This window comes from Pelobates fuscus, chromosome 8 (genome assembly GCF_036172605.1).
Source record: "Pelobates fuscus isolate aPelFus1 chromosome 8, aPelFus1.pri, whole genome shotgun sequence".
In the NCBI taxonomy this organism is placed as follows: domain Eukaryota; kingdom Metazoa; phylum Chordata; class Amphibia; order Anura; family Pelobatidae; genus Pelobates; species Pelobates fuscus.
The window spans coordinates 4658485-4670586 of record NC_086324.1 but is presented as its reverse complement, the minus strand read 5'-3'; positions in this window follow the sequence as shown (position 1 = coordinate 4670586).

Here is a 12102-nt window from a genome sequence, read left to right as displayed (position 1 = left end):
GGGGGGTACCTGGAGCAGTAATTAACATGGGGGGAGGGGTTACCTGGAGCAGTAATTAACATGGGGGGGTTACCTGGAGCAGTAATTAACATGGGGGGGTACCTGGAGCAGTAATTAACATGGGGGAGGGGGTTACCTGGAGCAGTAATTAACATGGGGGGAGGGGTTACCTGGAGCAGTAATTAACATGGGGGGGTTACCTGGAGCAGTAATTAACATGGGGGAGGGGGTTACCTGGAGCAGTAATTAACATGGGGGAGGGGGTTACCTGGAGCAGTAATTAACATGGGGGGGTTACCTGGAGCAGTAATTAACATGGGGGGAGGGGTTACCTGGAGCAGTAATTAACATGGGGGGGTTACCTGGAGCAGTAATTAACATGGGGGAGGGGGTTACCTGGAGCAGTAATTAACATGGGGGAGGGGGTTACCTGGAGCAGTAATTAACATGGGGGGGTTACCTGGAGCAGTAATTAACATGGGGGGAGGGGGTTACCTGGAGCAGTAATTAACATAGGGGGGGTTACCTGGAGCAGTAATTAACATGGGGGGGTTACCTGGAGCAGTAATTAACATGGGGGGGGGGGTTACCTGGAGCAGTAATTAACATGGGGGGGGTACCTGGAGCAGTAATTAACATGGGGGAGGGGGTTACCTGGAGCAGTAATTAACATGGGGGGGGGTTACCTGGAGCAGTAATTAACATGGGGGGGTTACCTGGAGCAGTAATTAACATGGGGGGTTACCTGGAGCAGTAATTAACATGGGGGAGGGGGTTACCTGGAGCAGTAATTAACATGGGGGAGGGGTTACCTGGAGCAGTAATTAACATGGGGGGAGGGGGTTACCTGGAGCAGTAATTAACATGGGGGGGTTACCTGGAGCAGTAATTAACATGGGGGGAGGGGGTTACCTGGAGCAGTAATTAACATGGGGGGAGGGGGTTACCTGGAGCAGTAATTAACATGGGGGAGGGGGTTACCTGGAGCAGTAATTAACATGGGGGGGGGTACCTGGAGCAGTAATTAACATGGGGGGGGGGTACCTGGAGCAGTAATTAACATGGGGGGGGGGGTACCTGGAGCAGTAATTAACATGGGGGGAGGGGTTACCTGGAGCAGTAATTAACATGGGGGGGTTACCTGGAGCAGTAATTAACATGGGGGGGTACCTGGAGCAGTAATTAACATGGGGGAGGGGGTTACCTGGAGCAGTAATTAACATGGGGGGAGGGGTTACCTGGAGCAGTAATTAACATGGGGGGGTTACCTGGAGCAGTAATTAACATGGGGGAGGGGGTTACCTGGAGCAGTAATTAACATGGGGGAGGGGGTTACCTGGAGCAGTAATTAACATGGGGGAGGGGGTTACCTGGAGCAGTAATTAACATGGGGGGGTTACCTGGAGCAGTAATTAACATGGGGGGAGGGGGTTACCTGGAGCAGTAATTAACATAGGGGGGGTTACCTGGAGCAGTAATTAACATGGGGGGGTTACCTGGAGCAGTAATTAACATGGGGGGGGGTTACCTGGAGCAGTAATTAACATGGGGGGGGTACCTGGAGCAGTAATTAACATGGGGGGAGGGGGTTACCTGGAGCAGTAATTAACATGGGGGGGGTTACCTGGAGCAGTAATTAACATGGGGGGAGGGGGTTACCTGGAGCAGTAATTAACATGGGGGGAGGGGGTTACCTGGAGCAGTAATTAACATGGGGGGGGTACCTGGAGCAGTAATTAACATGGGGGGAGGGGGTTACCTGGAGCAGTAATTAACATGGGGGGGAGGGGGTTACCTGGAGCAGTAATTAACATGGGGGGGGGTTACCTGGAGCAGTAATTAACATGGGGGGAGGGGGTTACCTGGAGCAGTAATTAACATGGGGGGGAGGGGGTTACCTGGAGCAGTAATTAACATGGGGGGAGGGGGGTTACCTGGAGCAGTAATTAACATGGGGGGGGGGGGTTACCTGGAGCAGTAATTAACATGGGGGGGGGGTTACCTGGAGCAGTAATTAACATGGGGGGAGGGGGTTACCTGGAGCAGTAATTAACATGGGGGGGGGTTACCTGGAGCAGTAATTAACATGGGGGGGAGGGGGTTACCTGGAGCAGTAATTAACATGGGGGGAGGGGGTTACCTGGAGCAGTAATTAACATGGGGGGGAGGGGGTTACCTGGAGCAGTAATTAACATGGGGGGAGGGGGTTACCTGGAGCAGTAATTAACATGGGGGGGAGGGGGTTACCTGGAGCAGTAATTAACATGGGGGGAGGGGGTTACCTGGAGCAGTAATTAACATGGGGGGAGGGGGTTACCTGGAGCAGTAATTAACATGGGGGGAGGGGGTTACCTGGAGCAGTAATTAACATGGGGGGGAGGGGGTTACCTGGAGCAGTAATTAACATGGGGGAGGGGGTTACCTGGAGCAGTAATTAACATGGGGGGAGGGGGTTACCTGGAGCAGTAATTAACATGGGGGGGGGGTTACCTGGAGCAGTAATTAACATGGGGGGAGGGGGTTACCTGGAGCAGTAATTAACATGGGGGAGGGGGTTACCTGGAGCAGTAATTAACATGGGGGAGGGGGTTACCTGGAGCAGTAATTAACATGGGGGGAGGGGGTTACCTGGAGCAGTAATTAACATGGGGGGGGGGTTACCTGGAGCAGTAAATAACATGGGGGGAGGGGGTTACCTGGAGCAGTAATTAACATGGGGGGGGGGTTACCTGGAGCAGTAATTAACATGGGGGGGGGGTTACCTGGAGCAGTAATTAACATGGGGGGAGGGGGTTACCTGGAGCAGTAATTAACATGGGGGGGGGGTTACCTGGAGCAGTAATTAACATGGGGGGGGGGTTACCTGGAGCAGTAATTAACATGGGGGGGTTACCTGGAGCAGTAATTAACATGGGGGGGGGGTTACCTGGAGCAGTAATTAACATGGGGGGGGGGTTACCTGGAGCAGTAATTAACATGGGGGGAGGGGGTTACCTGGAGCAGTAATTAACATGGGGGGGGGGGTTACCTGGAGCAGTAATTAACATGGTGGGGGGGGGGTTACCTGGAGCAGTAATTAACATGGGGGGGGGTTACCTGGAGCAGTAATTAACATGGGGGGGGTTACCTGGAGCAGTAATTAACATGGGGGGAGGGGGTTACCTGGAGCAGTAATTAACATGGGGGGGGGAGTTACCTGGAGCAGTAATTAACATGGGGGGGGGTTACCTGGAGCAGTAATTAACATGGGTGGGGTTACCTGGAGCAGTAATTAACATGGGGGGAGGGGGTTACCTGGAGCAGTAATTAACATGGGGGGGGGGTTACCTGGAGCAGTAATTAACATGGGGGGGGGGTTACCTGGAGCAGTAATTAACATGGGGGGAGGGGTTACCTGGAGCAGTAATTAACATGGGGGGGGTTGTTACCTGGAGCAGTAATTAACATGGGGGGGGTTACCTGGAGCAGTAATTAACATGGGGGGGGGGTTACCTGGAGCAGTAATTAACATGGGGGGGGGTTACCTGGAGCAGTAATTAACATGGGGGGGGAGTTACCTGGAGCAGTAATTAACATGGGGGGGGGTTACCTGGAGCAGTAATTAACATGGGGGGGGGTTACCTGGAGCAGTAATTAACATGGGGGGGAGTTACCTGGAGCAGTAATTAACATGGGTGGGGGTTACCTGGAGCAGTAATTAACATGGGGGGGGGTACCTGGAGCAGTAATTAACATGGGGGGTGGAGTTACCTGGAGCAGTAATTAACATGGGGGGGTTACCTGGAGCAGTAATTAACATGGGGGGGGTTACCTGGAGCAGTAATTAACATGGGGGGGGGGGTACCTGGAGCAGTAATTAACATGGGGGGGGTTACCTGGAGCAGTAATTAACTGGGGGGGGAGTTACCTGGAGCAGTAATTAACATGGGGGGGTTACCTGGAGCAGTAATTAACATGGGGGGGGTTACCTGGAGCAGTAATTAACATGGGGGGTTACCTGGAGCAGTAATTAACATGGGGGGGGGAGTTACCTGGAGCAGTAATTAACATGGGGGGGGTTACCTGGAGCAGTAATTAACATGGGGGGGGTTACCTGGAGCAGTAATTAACATGGGGGGGGGTTACCTGGAGCGGTAATTAACATGGGGGGGAGTTACCTGGAGCAGTAATTAACATGGGGGGTTACCTGGAGCAGTAATTAACATGGGGGGTACCTGGAGCAGTAATTAACATGGGGGGGGGTTACCTGGAGCAGTAATTAACATGGGGGGAAGGGGTTACCTGGAGCAGTAATTAACATGGGGGGGTTAACTGGAGCAGTAATTAACATGGTGGGGAGGGGGTTACCTGGAGCAGTAATTAACATGGGGGGAGGGGGTTACCTGGAGCAGTAATTAACATGGGGGGAGGGGGTTACCTGGAGCAGTAATTAACATGGGGGGGTTACCTGGAGCAGTAATTAACATGGGGGGGTTACCTGGAGCAGTAATTAACATGGGGGAGGGGGTTACCTGGAGCAGTAATTAACATGGGGGGGAGGGGGTTACCTGGAGCAGTAATTAACATGGGGGAGGGGTTACCTGGAGCAGTAATTAACATGGGGGGGGTTACCTGGAGCAGTAATTAACATGGGGGGTGGGTTACCTGGAGCAGTAATTAACATGGGGGGGTTACCTGGAGCAGTAATTAACATGGGGGGGGTTACCTGGAGCAGTAATTAACATGGGGGAGGGGGTTACCTGGAGCAGTAATTAACATGGGGGGGTTACCTGGAGCAGTAATTAACATGGGTGGGGTTACCTGGAGCAGTAATTAACATGGTGGGGAGGGGGTTACCTGGAGCAGTAATTAACATGGGGGGAGGGGGTTACCTGGAGCAGTAATTAACATGGGGGAGGGGGTTACCTGGAGCAGTAATTAACATGGGGGGGGTTACCTGGAGCAGTAATTAACATGGGGGGGGTACCTGGAGCAGTAATTAACATGGTGGGGAGGGGGTTACCTGGAGCAGTAATTAACATGGGGGGAGGGGGTTACCTGGAGCAGTAATTAACATGGGGGGGTACCTGGAGCAGTAATTAACATGGGGGGGGTTACCTGGAGCAGTAATTAACATGGGGGGGGTACCTGGAGCAGTAATTAACATGGGTGGGGGGGGTTACCTGGAGCAGTAATTAAGATGGGGGGGTTACCTGGAGCAGTAATTAACATGGGGGGTTACCTGGAGCAGTAATTAACATGGGGGGTTACCTGGAGCAGTAATTAACATGGGGGGATTTAACCTATGTACACACTTCAGAGCTACCTGCCAGTACACCTATGAGAATAACTTCGGCCCTCTAACATGCAAATATACACTTGATCGCATCTTATCCACTACAGACTTAGGGGAATGTAGATTACTTAATTCGCTCAGCTATGGGGTGCACACCGGACACCGATAAAGTCCGTATACCGGACACCGATATAGTCCATATACCTGACACCGATATAGTCCATATACCTGACACCGATATAGTCCATATATCTGACACCGATATAGTCCATATACCGGACACCGATATAGTCCATATACCTGACACGGATATAGTCCATATACCTAAAACGGATATAGTCCATATACCTGACACGGATATAGTCCATATACCTGACACCGATATAGTCCATATACCGGACACCGATATAGTCCATATACCTGACACCGATATAGTCCATATACCGGACACCGATATAGTCCATATATCTGACACCGATATAGTCCATATACCGGACACCGATATAGTCCATATACCTGACACCGATATAGTCCATATACCGGACACCGATATAGTCCATATATCTGACACCGATATAGCCCATATACCTGACACCGATATAGTCCATATACCGGACACCGATATAGTCCATATACCGGACACCGATATAGTCCATATACCGGACACGGATATAGTCCATATACCGGACACGGATATAGTCCATATACCTGACACGGATATAGTCCATATACCTGACACCGATATAATCCATATACCTGACACCGATATAGTCCAGATACCTGACACCGATATAGTCCATATACCTGACACCGATATAGTCCATATACCTGACACCGATATAGTTCATATACCTGACACCGATATAGTCCATATACCTGACACCGATATAGTCCATATACCTGACACTGATATAGTCCATATACCGGACACAGATATAGTCCATATACCTGACACCGATATAGTCCATATACCGGACACCGATATTGTCCATATACCGGACTCTGATATAGTCCATATATCTGACACTGATATAGTCCATATACCGGACACCGATATAGTCCATATACCGGACACCGATATAGTCCATATACCTGACACCGATATAGTCCATATACCTGACACCGATAGTCCATATACCGGACACTGATATAGTCCATATACCGGACACTGATATAGTCCATATACCGGACACCGATATAGTCCATATACCGGACACCGATATAGTCCATATACCGGACACCGATATAGTCCATATACCTGACACCGATATAGTCCATATACCTGACACCGATATAGTCCATATACCGGACACCGATATAGTCCATATACCGGACACCGATATAGTCCATATACCGGACACGGATATAGTCCATATACCGGACACGGATATAGTCCATATATCTGACACGGATATAGTCCATATACCGGACACCGATATAGTCCATATATCTGACACAGATATAGTCCATATACCGGACACAGATATAGTCCATATACCTGACACCGATATAGTCCATATACCGGACACAGATATAGTCCATATACCAGGCACAGATATAGTCCATATACCTGACACGGATATAGTCCATATACCGGAAACCGATATAGTCCATATACCTGACACCGATATAGTCCATATACCTGACACCGATATAGTCCATATACCTGACACCGATATAGTCCATATACCTGACACCGATAGTCCATATACCGGACACAGATATAGTCCATATGCCGGACACAGATATAGTCCATATACCTGACACCGATATAGTCCATATACCGGACACAGATATAGTCCATATACCGGACACAGATATAGTCCATATACCGGACACCGATATAGTCCATATACCGGACACCGATATAGTCCATATACCGGACACCGATATAGTCCATATACCGGACACCGATATAGTCCATATACCGGACACGGATATAGTCCATATACCGGACACCGATATAGTCCATATACCTGACACGGATATAGTCCATATACCTGACACCGATATAGTCCATATACCTGACACCGATATAGTCCATATACCTGACACCGATATAGTCCATATACCTGACACCGATATAGTCCATATACCTGACACCGATATAGTCCATATACCTGACACCGATATAGTCCATATACCGGACACAGATATAGTCCATATACCTGACACCGATATAGTCCATATACCGGACACCGATATTGTCCATATACCGGACTCTGATATAGTCCATATATCTGACACTGATATAGTCCATATACCGGACACCGATATAGTCCATATACCGGACACCGATATAGTCCATATACCTGACACCGATATAGTCCATATACCTGACACCGATATAGTCCATATACCGGACACTGATATAGTCCATATACCGGACACTGATATAGTCCATATACCGGACACCGATATAGTCCATATACCGGACACCGATATAGTCCATATACCGGACACCGATATAGTCCATATACCGGACACCGATATAGTCCATATACCTGACACCGATATAGTCCATATACCTGACACCGATATAGTCCATATACCGGACACCGATATAGTCCATATACCGGACACCGATATAGTCCATATACCGGACACCGATATAGTCCATATATCTGACACGGATATAGTCCATATACCGGACACCGATATAGTCCATATATCTGACACAGATATAGTCCATATACCTGACACCGATATAGTCCATATACCTGACACCGATATAGTCCATATACCGGACACAGATATAGTCCATATACCAGGCACAGATATAGTCCATATACCTGACACGGATATAGTCCATATACCGGAAACCGATATAGTCCATATACCTGACACCGATATAGTCCATATACCTGACACCGATATAGTCCATATACCTGACACCGATATAGTCCATATACCTGACACCGATATAGTCCATATACCGGACACAGATATAGTCCATATACCGGACACAGATATAGTCCATATGCCGGACACAGATATAGTCCATATACCTGACACCGATATAGTCCATATACCGGACACAGATATAGTCCATATACCGGACACAGATATAGTCCATATACCGGACACAGATATAGTCCATATACCGGACACCGATATAGTCCATATACCGGACACCGATATAGTCCATATACCGGACACCGATATAGTCCATATACCGGACACCGATATAGTCCATATACCGGACACGGATATAGTCCATATACCGGACACCGATATAGTCCATATACCTGACACGGATATAGTCCATATACCTGACACCGATATAGTCCATATACCTGACACCGATATAGTCCATATACCTGACACCGATATAGTCCATATACCTGACACCGATATAGTCCATATACCTGACACCGATATAGTCCATATACCTGACACCGATATAGTCCATATACCGGACACAGATATAGTCCATATACCTGACACCGATATAGTCCATATACCGGACACCGATATTGTCCATATACCGGACTCTGATATAGTCCATATATCTGACACTGATATAGTCCATATACCGGACACCGATATAGTCCATATACCGGACACCGATATAGTCCATATACCTGACACCGATATAGTCCATATACCTGACACCGATATAGTCCATATACCGGACACTGATATAGTCCATATACCGGACACTGATATAGTCCATATACCGGACACCGATATAGTCCATATACCGGACACCGATATAGTCCATATACCGGACACCGATATAGTCCATATACCGGACACCGATATAGTCCATATACCTGACACCGATATAGTCCATATACCTGACACCGATATAGTCCATATACCGGACACCGATATAGTCCATATACCGGACACCGATATAGTCCATATACCGGACACCGATATAGTCCATATATCTGACACGGATATAGTCCATATACCGGACACCGATATAGTCCATATATCTGACACAGATATAGTCCATATACCTGACACCGATATAGTCCATATACCTGACACCGATATAGTCCATATACCGGACACAGATATAGTCCATATACCAGGCACAGATATAGTCCATATACCTGACACGGATATAGTCCATATACCGGAAACCGATATAGTCCATATACCTGACACCGATATAGTCCATATACCTGACACCGATATAGTCCATATACCTGACACCCATATAGTCCATATACCTGACACCGATATAGTCCATATACCGGACACAGATATAGTCCATATACCGGACACAGATATAGTCCATATGCCGGACACAGATATAGTCCATATACCTGACACCGATATAGTCCATATACCGGACACAGATATAGTCCATATACCGGACACAGATATAGTCCATATACCTGACACCGATATAGTCCATATACCGGACACAGATATAGTCCATATACCGGACACAGATATAGTCCATATACCTGACACCGATATAGTCCATATACCGGACACCGATATAGTCCATATACCGGACACTGATATAATTCATATATCTGACACTGATATAGTCCATATACCGGACACACAGACTACCTTTGCTGACTATGACCACTGTACCGAAGTTGGAAACACAATTGGAAGAGGTTAGGAGGAGATACCTAAACTTAGTGTGTCGAGTCCGCTGTCTCACTATAGTTAGTGGGGAAGGGATCGGTGGCACTTGGTGGCACATTTTGCCTCGCGGTCCATCCGACCTTGAAACCCTTCTTCATCCAATACACTGCTATATCTTTATAGCTCCCCCCCTCACCCCCCTACGTGAGCCTCGCGACTGGGGAGTCTCTCATGGACTCGGGCTTCTTCCCTGCACCGCCTGAGCGGCTAGAGCATCGGTAGCCTTCATACAGGAGACTAGAATGGCCCGACTCTCCGGGATTTGAGAGATCCACTCGGGTTCTTTGTGAACCCTTAAGATGCCAAGAGGGCAGGAGAGGTTACCCTGTCCGCACCCAATGTACACTGACCTGTATACACTCCCCAAACACGAAGCAACATGGGTTCTTAACATGTACCGTGTCATCCCTGGAAACGTTTCTAGAAAGTCTAATCCTTGTCGCCGGTGATCGAGAATTGATACATCTCCCCCAGAAGCAGTCCGCAATTCAGGGCTAGCAGACAGTTGGTGTGTATCCCATCCCGAGACTTAAGACGATACAGAAGAATAGACTACCTATTTGTAGCTTAGGAGTTTCTTACACCCCCCCCCCCCACCCCCCCAAAAAAAATTCAAGTACATAAATTCTAAAAAAACAAAAAATGGAAACAGAGATGGGTCTGTTAGTTAAAGGAACACTAACATATATTCCTAACCCTATAGTGCTAAAACCGCCATTTAGGTGGCTGCCCCCCACTTAGCATCCTTAACCCCTTAAGGACCAAACTTCTGGAATAAAAGGGAATCATGACATGTCACAACGGGTTAAACTAAATTAAAACTATTTCCAGCACTGCGCAGGTTTGCCGGTATTGGCCCCGCTCCCTTGGTGACATCATCAGAATTGCCAATTTTTAAACAATCCATTGCTTTCCCATGGGGAAAGCATTGGACTGGCAAAAGAATCGGCAGGGGGGCGGGGCCAAACACTGTTTTGGCCAATCAGCACCTCCTGAAACAATGCATCTCTATGAGGAAAATTCAGTGCATTGCAGTGCATTTTTTCTCGCCATTAAATGGTCTTTCTAAAGATTCCATTATTTTCATCATATCATAAGTTACTATAAACAAATTATAAAATATGATGAAACTTTTTTAAAAATACGGAAAATGTTATCATACTTACCATAATTTTCTTTTCCTGGCTATTATTCATGGCAGCATCACTTATGGGTAGCTCCGCCCCAATCAGGAACAGGACAGGACAAAATCAATTAATCCAGACCAGGCTGGGTATAAAAGGTCCCTCCTCCTTCTATCCCACAGTCTAGTCCCAAAGCTAATTCCAAAAACATGCTGATGCTGCCATGAATAATAGCCAGGAAAAGAAAATTACGGTAAGTATGATAAAATTTTCCGTATTCCTGGCTAATCATGGCAGCATCACTTATGGGTAATACCCAAGCTTCACCATAGGGTGGGAAATAAACAGAAACTCCAAACCAGATAATGCTGAAAAAAGTTTAATTTAGATAGATTCCACCGAGGACAGAACACCTCTACCAAAGGCCGTAGAGGAAGAAGCCAAATCCAGTCTGTAGTGTTTGATGAAAGTGAGAGGAGAAGACCACGTAGCTGCCTTACAGATGTCGTCAGATGGAACTTCTGCCCAATTAGCCCATGAAGTTGCTAAAGCCCTTGTAGAGTGAGATTTGATCTTGCTAGGAGGAACAAGGTCTTTCAACTGATAAGCCTTGACTATGGTATTGGAAATCCAACGTCTCAAGGTGGAAGTAGAGGCTGCCTCCCCTCTCCTGGGGCCAATCGGAAGAACAAACAGCTGTTGAGACTTCCGAAATTGAGTAGAAACTTCTATGTACTTAAGAAGGCACTGCCTGACATCCAATTCATGAAGTTTCACTTCCTCTGGAGTAGAAGGAGATGGATAAAAGGAAGGAATAACAATTTCCTGTAATATGTGGAAATTCGAGACTACTTTAGGCAGAAACTCTTGTCTAGGTCTCAAGATCACCCTGTCGTGGAATACTTGAAAGTGATTTTCATCACAGGAAAATGCATGAATTTCAGACATGCGTTTTGCCGTAGTAACACCCACCAGAAATAATGTCTTATATGTTAATAAGACCAGGCCCAGCTCATCTAATGGAGCAAAGGGGTTTTCAGACAACGCCTCCAGTACCATAGGTAAATTCCACGGAGGAGAGTAGTT